The 11,747-nt window shown below is 34.6% G+C and overlaps 1 non-coding gene across 1 annotated transcript; it reads left to right on the forward strand.

Annotated features, from left to right (window-relative positions):
• Window positions 1-726: 726 nt before the first annotated feature.
• Window positions 727-818, forward strand: TRNAI-UAU (transfer RNA isoleucine (anticodon UAU)). The gene is given in 2 exon segments: window positions 727-764; window positions 783-818. It is a non-coding gene; the product is annotated as a tRNA-Ile (tRNA).
• The last annotated feature ends 10,929 nt before the right edge of the window (window positions 819-11,747 follow it).

Here is an 11,747-nt window from a genome sequence, read left to right on the forward strand (position 1 = left end):
TACAGTAATTCACAGTAGTATGTTGTGCTGAAAATTGAGATGCGTCGCACACTGGCTTTCTTCAGGTCAGAATATTTTATTTCTGGAATTGGCTTCCAGAACTCAATTGTAGAAAGGGATTTATGGATCATATTTAGACCTATGTCCTCCAGTAGTTCTATTAGTTCCATTTTCACAATAGATGATTCTGTAACCAGTTCGAGAATTGGATAACCATCATTGATCACATCAACTATGAATGGAGGTACAAGAAAGGAGAAGCAGGGCTTCAACTTCTGCAAGTCCTCAAACTTGTGTAAGATATTATCAAGCAGTTCTTGTAATTTATCTTTAAATTCTTCCAATTTCTGTTTTTTTATTTAAAAATCAAAGAATGTATTTACTCTCCTTTTGAGATTGGGAATGTGAATTTTCCAGAACTCTCTTAGGGTTAACTCTGTATCAGAGATCACTTCAAAGCACCTTTGAAACAGTGCTGTAGTGTAGAGTTTCTTAAAGTTCGATATGACCTTCTGGTCCATGGGCTGTCGTATCCTGAGTAGTCCAAGATTCGGCGATGGGTGGGGATGACTAGCTGGCTTCTTTGTAATCTTACACTAGTGCAAATAGTTCTAATGCAGCTTTTTTATGAAATTCAGAAATCAAATAAACAAACTCTTGTCTATCATTTCAAAATTATGGGTGGCTATGCATAGAAACTTATTTTATTAGACATAAGCGTGCAAATCCCCAGTGGCGCAATTGGTTAGCGCACGGTACTTATAAGACAGTACTTGTGGGATATGCCGGGGTTGTGAGTTCGAGCCTCACCTGGGGAAAGTATCTTTTGCCCCCAGGGGCTCAGCGGGGTGTCTGCGGACCAACCACGCTAAAAACCGTGTTTCTGGTAGGCATATCACAAATACCCCATTGTGAAGATTTCTACTTAATTTAAAACAACAACAGCTTTGCGTGAAACCTTCTGAAACAAACGAAATTTTAAATTTTGTGTGTGTACGTGCTTCTTTAAAATGTTGTCTATGTGGAGTCGTCACAAAAGCTACTTGACTGTCATTGGCCAAACTGATTCAAAGGTGAAAGTTGTGAAAATCAGGAGGCATGCTTGAGTTAGGATACAATTTGTAAGTGTGGTCATTGAAATTTGTAATTAGCGTTAATCATTTGATTCTTGTTAATTAATTTTTTTTTATGAATAACCACAATAATATATTATTAATCTGCTATTACTAGAATATCTTCATTATGCGGACATATTTAACACTTAAACTTTGAAGAAAATATAGATTATAACTCAGAATCAAATTCAAACTGAATGAAATTGGATGTCTTATTCGATTTCGAGTCAAATTTAGCTATCTGGAAACAGAAGTGACACACCAGCTTGTTATGTATATGTAGGCCTCTTGTATCCAGGCTTAGATTTAATTATAATTTTAAGTTGTAAATGTACAAATTGTAAGTTATTAGTAATAAAGCGCGAAGGAAGTTGTAACATTGTGATAAAAATGTAGTAGTTTGACTGTGTGGGTATTTGGGTATTGATGTTGTTAAATACCCAGGAGGGTCAGGTACATTTGACCTCTTCCTCCCTCCCGAACGATTATAGCGTCTGTCTTTAGGGTTTTTTTTTTTTTTTTTTTTTAAAGCTTTGGGCCAGAGTAAAAGTATAACATCATACTCAGGTCCATTTCAGGGCTCAGTCCATGCATGGACGAACAAGGAGTTTTTTTTTTTTTTTTTTTTCCATTTAATTTTTTTTTTTTTTTTTGTATTTTCATATATATATATTTTTTTTTTGTATTTTTTCTCCTTTTTCTCGATTGAGAGAATGCTACTACTACTTGTAGTAACACAAACACTCACACAGAAAAGAAAGTAATAATAATTATTATTATTCAATACTTGAATAATAATTCAAAAGAGAAGAAAATAAAAATAATAATAATGATTAAAAAAAAGAAAATAATAATTATAAAAATAAAAGAAACAAGGACTAAGTGTCTAGTGCATAGTGGCCAGCTTGTGTTACATTTCTTAAATATATGTTAAAAGGGGAGAGGTATTTAGTACCATTTACATCATGTACGTGATATCTGTCGAGATCACACATTAAGTCATTTTGTGCCAATTCTTATTGAAATATTTTAGAGAATTTTGCAAGAGTCTTTCAGCTATTGTATCTATGTTTGCATACTTGTGCATGAATGTGGTTGAGGTGCTACGTGGTACTTTGTATGCTGAAGTTAGTACAGAATTTTGTATACGTTGAAGTTTCTGTACATGTGTGGGTGCTATGTTAATCCAGGCAGGTGATGCATATTCTATTGTTGGTCTAATGTACGTTTTGTAGATTTTAAGTATGTTGTCTGGTGATGTTCCTTGGATTTTACCTGAAAGACTTCTTGCATAGTTTGCTCTTTTCCAGATTCGTATCAGTACATTTTAATATGTGGTAGCCACGTTAATTTTGAGTCATAGGTTAGACCTAGAAATTTAGCAGAAGTAGCAGTCAGTAAAAGTGATCCATTCATATAGAGTTTTGGTGGATCTTTTTTCAGCTTATTCAGTCTGCTGAATACTATGACTTGGGTTTTTGGAATATTAATTTTGATTCTGTATTTCTGGCAGTATTCTTCGATGTTATTTAGGACTGGTTGTAGGTTCGTTGCTGCTATTGACGGAGTGGGGCACTTTTCCAGACTGCTACATCGTCAGCGAACTGTGATGCATAACCTAAATTTAGGTCCGACAGAGGCATATTACTCACGTACATGATAAATAATATAGGGCTAACAACCCCTCCCTGCGGGACTCCTGCTTCGGGTGAAAAGGACCCTGAGTGGGCCCCATTTACATTTACTTTACACATTCTGTTATCCAGGAAGTTGGACAGCCAGCGAATAGTTTCCTGGGGTAATGCCATTTCAAGCAATCTATGTCTTAAGCCGTTATGCCACACTGTGTCAAATGCTTTCTCAATGTCGAGAAAGCAAGCTACAGTGCATTCTTTTGTTGAAGCTGTCGGTAATTGATTCTGTAAGTCGAATCAGGTGGTCTGTAGTTTGGCGGTTTTTCGAAATCCGTTTTGAATTTCTGGTAATTTTGAATTTTCTTCTAAGTAAACTGACAGACGATTACTAATTATCCTCTCTAATACTTTGCCAATACAACTGGTTAAGCTAATCGGGCGGTAGTTGTTTGGTTTATTCGCTGACTTTCCTTCTTTCTGGAACATTAATATTATTGCTTCCTTCCAAGAAACGGGGATATATCCAGCTGATAGTGAGAGATTAAATAACGCTGTTAGGTGTTCATATAATCTCTGAGTGCCTTGTTTTAGGAGGATAGCTTGAATACCATCTTCTCCAGGAGCTTTGTTTTTTGTGTTTTTAATAGCAGTTACTACTTCTGTAACAGTGATATGTTTTACCAGTTGATGAGTGCTCCAGTCTTTTGTTTTTTCTTGGTGTGTAATATTGTTGACTGGAAATTTAGGTGTAAAATGCTTCTGTTTTGGTCAATAAAGTTTGTGACTGTATTATAAAAGTATCTGTTCATGTCTGGTTCATGATGTGTTTTGAACGTGTTTTCTAGGTGTTTTTAAATATCTCGGCTTTTTCTGTGTTAGTGTATGCTGTTTCTCCATCCAGTTCCAGTGGTGGATATACTGTGTTTGTTGTTCCTGTGTTTGTAAATCTTTTCAAATGTGTCCAGAATTGTTTAGGATCAGTTTTATGATTTAGATCGGAACAGAAGGTGTCCCAGTTTTCTTGTTTCTGTTGTCTGATTAAGTTTCGTATTTTATTTCTTATTGTGTTTATCTGAGTTTTAAGTGTGGGGTTTCGATTTTGAATGTACTGTCTGCGGAGTATACGTCTGTTTTAATTAAGTGTATTATATCTTTATGTGGTTGCCATGAATGAGTTGTTGTGAAGTGTTTTTGTTTCGGTATCGAACTGTTGGCTGCATGTTTTAGACACTCAGAGATGATATGACAGTATGCATCTATATCTGATGCGTCCGCGGCAATATGTAGTACTTCTGGAGGTAAGGTTTCATTTAATATAGTTTGGAAAACTGGCCAATTAGCTTTTTTGTAGTTCAGTTGGTCTCTCACTATGATTTTATTTAAGTGGGGGTGAGATTGAAGATACACCAAACTGGAAGGTGATCACTATCTATATCGTGACCAACATGAAAATTTACGAATTTGCGACTCATATTTGACGAACACAGGCATAGGTCCAGTATTTCACTGGTGCCATGTGCGTACGAGATATGTGTCGGTGTTGCATCGTTTAATAAAGTCATGTTTGATTCGTCCAGAAATTGATAAAGTAATTTGCCATTTGCGTTTGAGCAACGACAGTTGAATGCTATATGTTTACTGTTTAGGTCGCCGATAATAATAAGATTACAGTTGCTATTATACAATATATTCAATAGATTTACATCTAACACTGTACTAGGCGAGCAGTAGATGCCCGCCACAGTAACGTCTGTCTGATTTTGCGTTTTTACATTAATAACTATAGATTCATTACTGGAAGGGATAGTAAGTTCCTGAACTATAAGTTCAGTCTTATACAATAATAAAAGACCTCTGTTTGGATCTCTATTATCCTTCCTGTCATGTCTAATAGTAGAGTAGCCGTTTAATTTAAATCTATGGTAGTTATACAGAAGAGTTTCACTAATTATGATTACATCAGGTTTTATGGAGCTTGTTGTATCTTCAATCTCATGTTTCTTGGAAGCAAGAGCACCCTGGATATTGATGTGTAGAACTGTGAAGTTATCCATGTCTAGTAGAGTTTATGATGGAGGTTAAAATTTGCGGCAAGAACTTGTGTATGTTTTTCAATATGATTTTAACAATTATGTCTGTGAGACTGTTGGTGTTTGTGGGATTTGTATATTCTGCCATTATTTCCGAGAAGGTGGAAGTTATGGCAGATGTCAATGTTGTTTCAATTGTTGTTGGTTGTGTATTTTTAGGTGGTTTTGGTATTTCCTCTTCACTTGGTAATGGTTTTCCTGTCGGGATGATGAATTTTAACCACTGCAGCGTATGTGTTTGTCTGTGTAGTTGTACTTTGTGGTGCTGGAGTGGTAGGTGTGGGTTCCTTAATTGTTCGTGGTGGTGGCGGCTTGTTCATGTTGGGATTTTAATTTCGTATAAGTGTGTGTTTTATGGATTTATATTTCTGGCAACCTTTATAATTTGCCGTGTGTTCTTCCCCACAATTGCAGCATTTGGGTTTGGGGTTCTGTTTTGTACAATGTGTAATGTGGTGATTCTCCCACAGCCCACACAACGCGCATTTGCTTGGCATGCTGCTGCTACATGTCCAAACCTTTGGCATTGGTAGCACTGTGTGACAACCACTGCTGGTGTTTTTGTTTGTTCCACTGTGTACTTATGATACCACATAGTGATACCATTATTTATGAATTGTGTAATATCCTGGCTGTTGTCTGTGACTACTTTGATTAGGTTTGTGGGTCTTTTAGTAATATTTGAAATTATACGCTCAACTGAAATGTGTTTTATGTTTTGTGTACTTAACTCTTCCTTAACGTCTTCTATGTCTATTGAATTATGTACACCTCGTATCACAAAAGATTTCGGTGTTGGTTTAGTTCCTGGTAGGTGTATTGTAATGCTTCCTGTTTTGAATGCGTCTGCAGGCCAAGCTTTTAGTAGACTGTTTAAGTCAGCGGGTTCCTGTCCTTGAACCAGAACACCGCCTCTGGGCAGACGCTTAATATTAGTAATCTTTGTATTAGGTTTGCACCTGTATATTTCTTTGGCCAATTGTGGTTGGTTGTAACTACCAGGAACTCCTTGGATTATAACTGCGTGCTTAGGTGATTTTGGTGCGATTTGTGTATGTGTGTCTGTGGTGGTTGTTCTTTGTTTAATTTGTTTTTCTGACTTCGAGTCTGCACAAGCGTGAAGCCTTCGTCGTCAGAAAGAACTTCGTCTTTGTCTGAACATGTTTGTTTTGAATATCCAGGGTGGGGTTTGGGTTGCTAGTACTGCTAGTTTTGGCATATTAAAGTCTATAACCGTAGTCTTAGGTACATTGTCTTCACATGCTGAAATCATAATATCTTTTACTAGTTTTCGTTTTTTCGAGTCCTTACAGTATTTTCTTTAACCGGCGTTAACTTAGCTTTTAGTTCTTTTTCGGCTATGAACATTAAAGATTTTAATTTTAAATTATCATTATCTGTTTGGCCACAGTCACTAGACTTACTTTTTGTCCCTGAAACAGACGGGCTTGCTCCCTCAGTCTCAGACGCTACATCGCTTTCCCTGGTCTCCGACTCCCCGACCGGCATGTCGCCTCGTTGTTTAGCGAAGGGGTATTTCCTGTCTTGGGCCAATTCAAATAAGGTCTTCTGTCTACTGGCGTAAAACTAAAATTCGAAGTGAAAAGTAAAAACACTAACAAAATATGAAGCAAAATATAACACGTAGAAATCTAGAGCCTTTCAGAGGTATGTCCTTCCTTTACCCTGTCCAAGCGCAGAATCCCATCCAAAAATGTAGTAATCATTAAGAGTATGTTTGTTTTGAATTTCGCGCCAAACTACTCGAGGGCTATGCGCTCGTCGCCCCTACTATAGCAGTGTAAGACTAGAGGGAAGGCAACTAGTGATCACCACCGACCGCCAACTCTTAGGCTTATCTTTTACCAACGAATAGTGAGATTAACCGTTACGTTATAACGCCCCACGGCTGAAAGGGCGAGCATGTTTAGCGCAACTGGGATGCAAACCCGCGACCCTCAGATTACGAGTCGAAGGCCTTAACCCACCTGACCATGCCAAGGCACTAAGTGAGAGTAAGACTTAAGATAATTTGAATTAGGTTGGTTAAGAATCCTAGTGGTAGTGATACTATATTAACAATAATCTGAGTAAATGAATACATGTATTGTCTATAATATTTACAGAACCATTTTTCTACAGTTTTATTGTTTGAATTTTGTTAGTTTAGTACTTGTAATTAAACCATGAATTATGATGTTCTTGCTTCATGCTTGAGGTCTGACAAATAGCTTAATATTTAGTATTAAATATTTATACTGACAGTACAATAATGTTTGATACTTAGAAGTTTTTACAAAGTTAATAAAATGTTTATTTTCTTACTAACTTACTAACGCGGCATCCAGATCTTTATTTTTCACCTACCTTTTAATTGTTTCACATCCATATCTTCATTCCCTTACTTAATTAATGTTTGAGATCCAAATTTTTATCCATACCTTTTTATAAGTATTTATTCCTCAAATCTCCATTTTGCATTATCTTTCCCACCACTAGACTTGCAGGTCTATATTTTTCATCATCTTTCTCATCTCTAATCACAGTGAAATCTCTATTCTTGCCATTCTATATACCTAACACTCAAATCTCTATTCTTCGTTGTAATACCCACCGTCATCTCCATTCTTTTTCGTCTTGCTATTTGAAATTCATGTCTCTATTCTTCATATTTTATAAAAAATCTAGCATCAAGATCTCTATTTCTCATCTACCTTTCAACTGTTTCATATCTCTATTCTTCTTCGTCTTGCTATGTATTTGACATCGTAATCTCTATTCTTACCTTTTTTCTAAGCATATATTCTTCAGATCTCCATTTTGCATTATCTTACCTACCGCATGATATCCAGGTTTCTATTTTTCAACCTTGCAATTTGATATTCATATGTCTATTATTCATATCTTTATAACTAACTATCTGGCTTCAATATCTTTATTCTTCACCTCTTTTCTAACTATTAATTCTTTAGATCTCCATTTTGCATTATCTTAACGACTGTTTGACATCGTCTTGCCATTTGAACGTCACAAATCTACGCTTCATAATTTTATTACTATCTGACATACAACTTTTTAATTATTTGATATGCAGATCTCTATTCTTCCTAACTATTTGACACTGAAATGTTTATTCTTGTCCTTTTATGTGTTTAATACCCAGATCTCTATTATTTGTTATGTTACTCACAACTTCCCATCCACATCTCTATTGTTCTTCGTTTTGCTATATCAAATTAATATATCTATTATTCATATCTTTATAACTATCTAGATTCTATATTTTTATTCTTCAACACCGTTTTAACTGTTTGACATCCATATTTCTATTATTTATCGTCTTGTTAACTATTTGACACACAAATCTCTATTTTTGTCCTTCTTTCTATACAACACCCAAATCCCTATTATACATTGTATTAAAGACCACAGTACTGTATTTTTCATCGTCTTGCTATTTGAACTTCATATGTCTATTCTTCATATTGTTATAACTATCTGATTTCCACATCATTATTCTAACTTTCTAACTGTTTGACATCCACATCTTTATTCTTCATCGTCTCACTAACTATCTGGCAACCAAATATTTATTGTTCACCTCTTTTCTAACTATCAGATCTCCATTTTGCGTTGTCTTACCGACTGCTTGACATCCACGTCTCTATTTTTAATCGTCTTGCTAACTATTTGACACCCAAATCCCTATTATTCATTGTATTACCGACCACTTCTCACCAAGATCTATATTCTTCATCGTCTGGCTATTTGAACTTCATATATCCATTCTTTATAATTTTTATATATCTGACATCCATATCGTTATTCTTAACCAACTTAACAATTGAGACTAAATCTTTTATTCTCAGGTTGGAAAGAAATGGTATAGTCAAGGCTTCGTGTTATAAACAAAACATGATCATGAAAGAAATGGTATAGTCAAGGTTTCTTATTATAAACAAAACATTATCATGAAAGAAATGGTATAGTCAAGGCTTCTTGTTATAAACAAAACATTATCATGCTTGTACAAAAAATAACTCACAAACTAAATATTTAGTTTACTGTTTTATATTGATCCCGACAAGTTGGTAAGTTTCCATGTTTTGTATTGTTTAGAAACAGGTTTGTTTAAACAACGTTATTGTTGAAAGACCTCATTCAACCAAGTGCTAACAATGTTACTAACTCGGTACAGGATGTTTTAAAGTGAAACAAAAGGATGGCGTTAAATTTATCAGTAATCAAGTGCATTCTAAACTACGATATTTTGTAACCTGCTCAACACAATACCTTTAACTCAGTCAATAATAAAACAATAATATTGATTTTTTTTAAATAATAATACCAGTACCTGAATGGCGTTGACCATATTTAATCCTTGAAACATTTGAAAATGTGTCTGAATGTTTGTCGTTTTCAACACCAATAAGTAATGATATTCTACATGATTACAAAGTTTCAACAAATCGGTTCGTTTTTTGAATAAGATATAAAACAAATGTAGTTTACAAAATCGGTCTCCATGGTGTCAAGTGTGATTATTTTTCGTGAATTCGTTGTAATCTTTGACATCGGCCCTCCAAATAGTCATAGTCCAAATGTATACTAACTTTCGTTCAAATCTACCCAAATGTTTTCGAGAAATATTGCTGATAAACACACACACACACATGGATGCAAACATAACCTCAGTTTACCTTTGGTTTCGGTAATAATAATGATGTTGAAACTGCTTGAACAATAGCAGTATGATGTTTAAGCTCCATGTAACAAGAGCTAAATTGAGTAATTTATATAGTACCACTTATTTAAAGACGTCAACAGCTAAGGTTTAAAACTAAACCCATCGTAACAAGGCACAACAAATAAATAAAATAAAATTCGTATTATTCTCAAATACTTACCTCAACCTATCAAGTAGTAAAGTTTGAGTGGGGCATCCTTACTGAAAACAGAGACTGTGATCCTGGAATGTAGCAGGAGACATTCTATGAATATCCAGTTTATATTCGTACATTTTGAGGAATAATATAGTTTTACATAACCAGTCCTGTAAATAAAATAACTCAAGACTCAAAATGCTTACAAATTAGACATACTTTGAATGACGATGAAAATATTTTAGTAAGACACTAGAAATCAAAACGCATCCTTCAGAATTGTGTTGTTCTTTGTGTATCTTAAGGTATTTTAAAATAATACTTTGAAATATTAGATAAATGAATTAATGGCTGTATTTTCATTCCTTATATTAAATACAAGTGGGTAATAACAATTTTCTTTTAAATTCTACAAAGTTTAAAATATTCTTAGATTACTACTTACACCTATCACACAAATTTGATAAGTAGTAAACATCTTCAACTTGGAAGGTATACGTAAGTGATTAAATTATTATAAATTACACAAAGTCATTGTATTTAATTTACACACGAGCAGTTAAACCACTTAAATGGACTAGACGTAAGGTATTAATTAAACTACAGAATAACTTGCACATAATGTGAAATGTAACTTTAAAAGTACATCAAGAGCTACACACAAGCTAATAGTTATTAATAATACATACAATAGCTTTGTTGTACAAATTACATTAATATTGACTTAAGATCAAAGCAAGCTACCTACTTAGAGTGATTCTAAAAAAAAACAACAAATAAACCTTTTAATAAGTATAGATAATTAAATATCTTTTTTTAACGTTTTTTTTTTATAAAAAGTATTATTTTCGGCCTTAATCTCAATAACATCTCAAGAGGCTAGACCAGCCTAGGAGATTCAGGTTAGTCCTAAATACGTATATTAAGTTGATAATGCGAAACAAAATCTATAACTTTTATTTACTAATAAATAAATATTTTAAAAGTAATATAATTAGATACTATAGCTAATATTATTAACGAAACTACCAGTACAGAGACGAAAGAGGGTACGTTATCTATGCAACACGAAACGTACCAACTGTTGTCTCTAGGCGCTCTCCGTTTCACCAAACTTTTACTACACGTTTAAAATATATTAATGAAATCTCATATAATCCTAAACTCCACGAAGGTGCAGTTCATAAAACTTCAAATACAGTACATAATTTATATGACCAGAATTACTGTTACGAAATATTTGAATGTATGTAGCCAAAATTACCGTTTCGTAATATTTGAATTTACATGGCCAACATGACCATTAATAACGTTACGTTAGGTGTCATACTTACCTAAACTACACTCTTGTACACGTGTAGTGCAGTCGTTCAGAAACCACCTTCTGGTTCTACATAACTCGCGTTCGCAGAAGAATCAGGGTTAGGGTAGTAGTATTATCAAATAAATCTGTGGAACAAATTAAAGTTTGTTTATTTTTGGAATTTCGCACAAAGCTACTCGAGGGCTATCTGTGCTAGCCGTCCCTAATTTAGCAGTGTAAGACTAGAGGGAAGGCAGCTAGTCATCACCACCCACCGCCAACTCTTGGACTACTCTTTTAGCAACGAATAGTGGGATTGACCGTAACATTATACACCCCCCACGGCTGGGAGAGTGAGCATGTTTAGCGCGACGCGGGCGCGAACCCGCGACCCTCGAATTACAAGTCACACGCCTTACGCGCTTGGCCATGCCGGGCCTTTACAAATTAAAGATTAGAAGCATAACTTTACCGATAAAAGATGTGTCGTTAACTACAATTAAGATTTAGAGAGATAACAGAGGTGTTACAACTCTCAACTCTCGTCGATTTGTTTTAACTTCAGAGACAACAGAGATGGTCTTTATGACGCCATTTGTCATCAGTTGTTCTCACTTTAAAGAGTCAATTTAGATCACTTTATAATGGTCTTTGTCATCAATTTAAGTTTAAAGAGACAATTTAGATTACTTTGGTTTAACTTTAAACAAAAAACCAATGAA

The sequence above is a fragment of the Tachypleus tridentatus genome, unplaced genomic scaffold, assembly GCF_004210375.1.
Source record: "Tachypleus tridentatus isolate NWPU-2018 unplaced genomic scaffold, ASM421037v1 Hic_cluster_2, whole genome shotgun sequence".
Taxonomy (NCBI): Eukaryota; Metazoa; Arthropoda; class Merostomata; order Xiphosura; family Limulidae; genus Tachypleus; species Tachypleus tridentatus.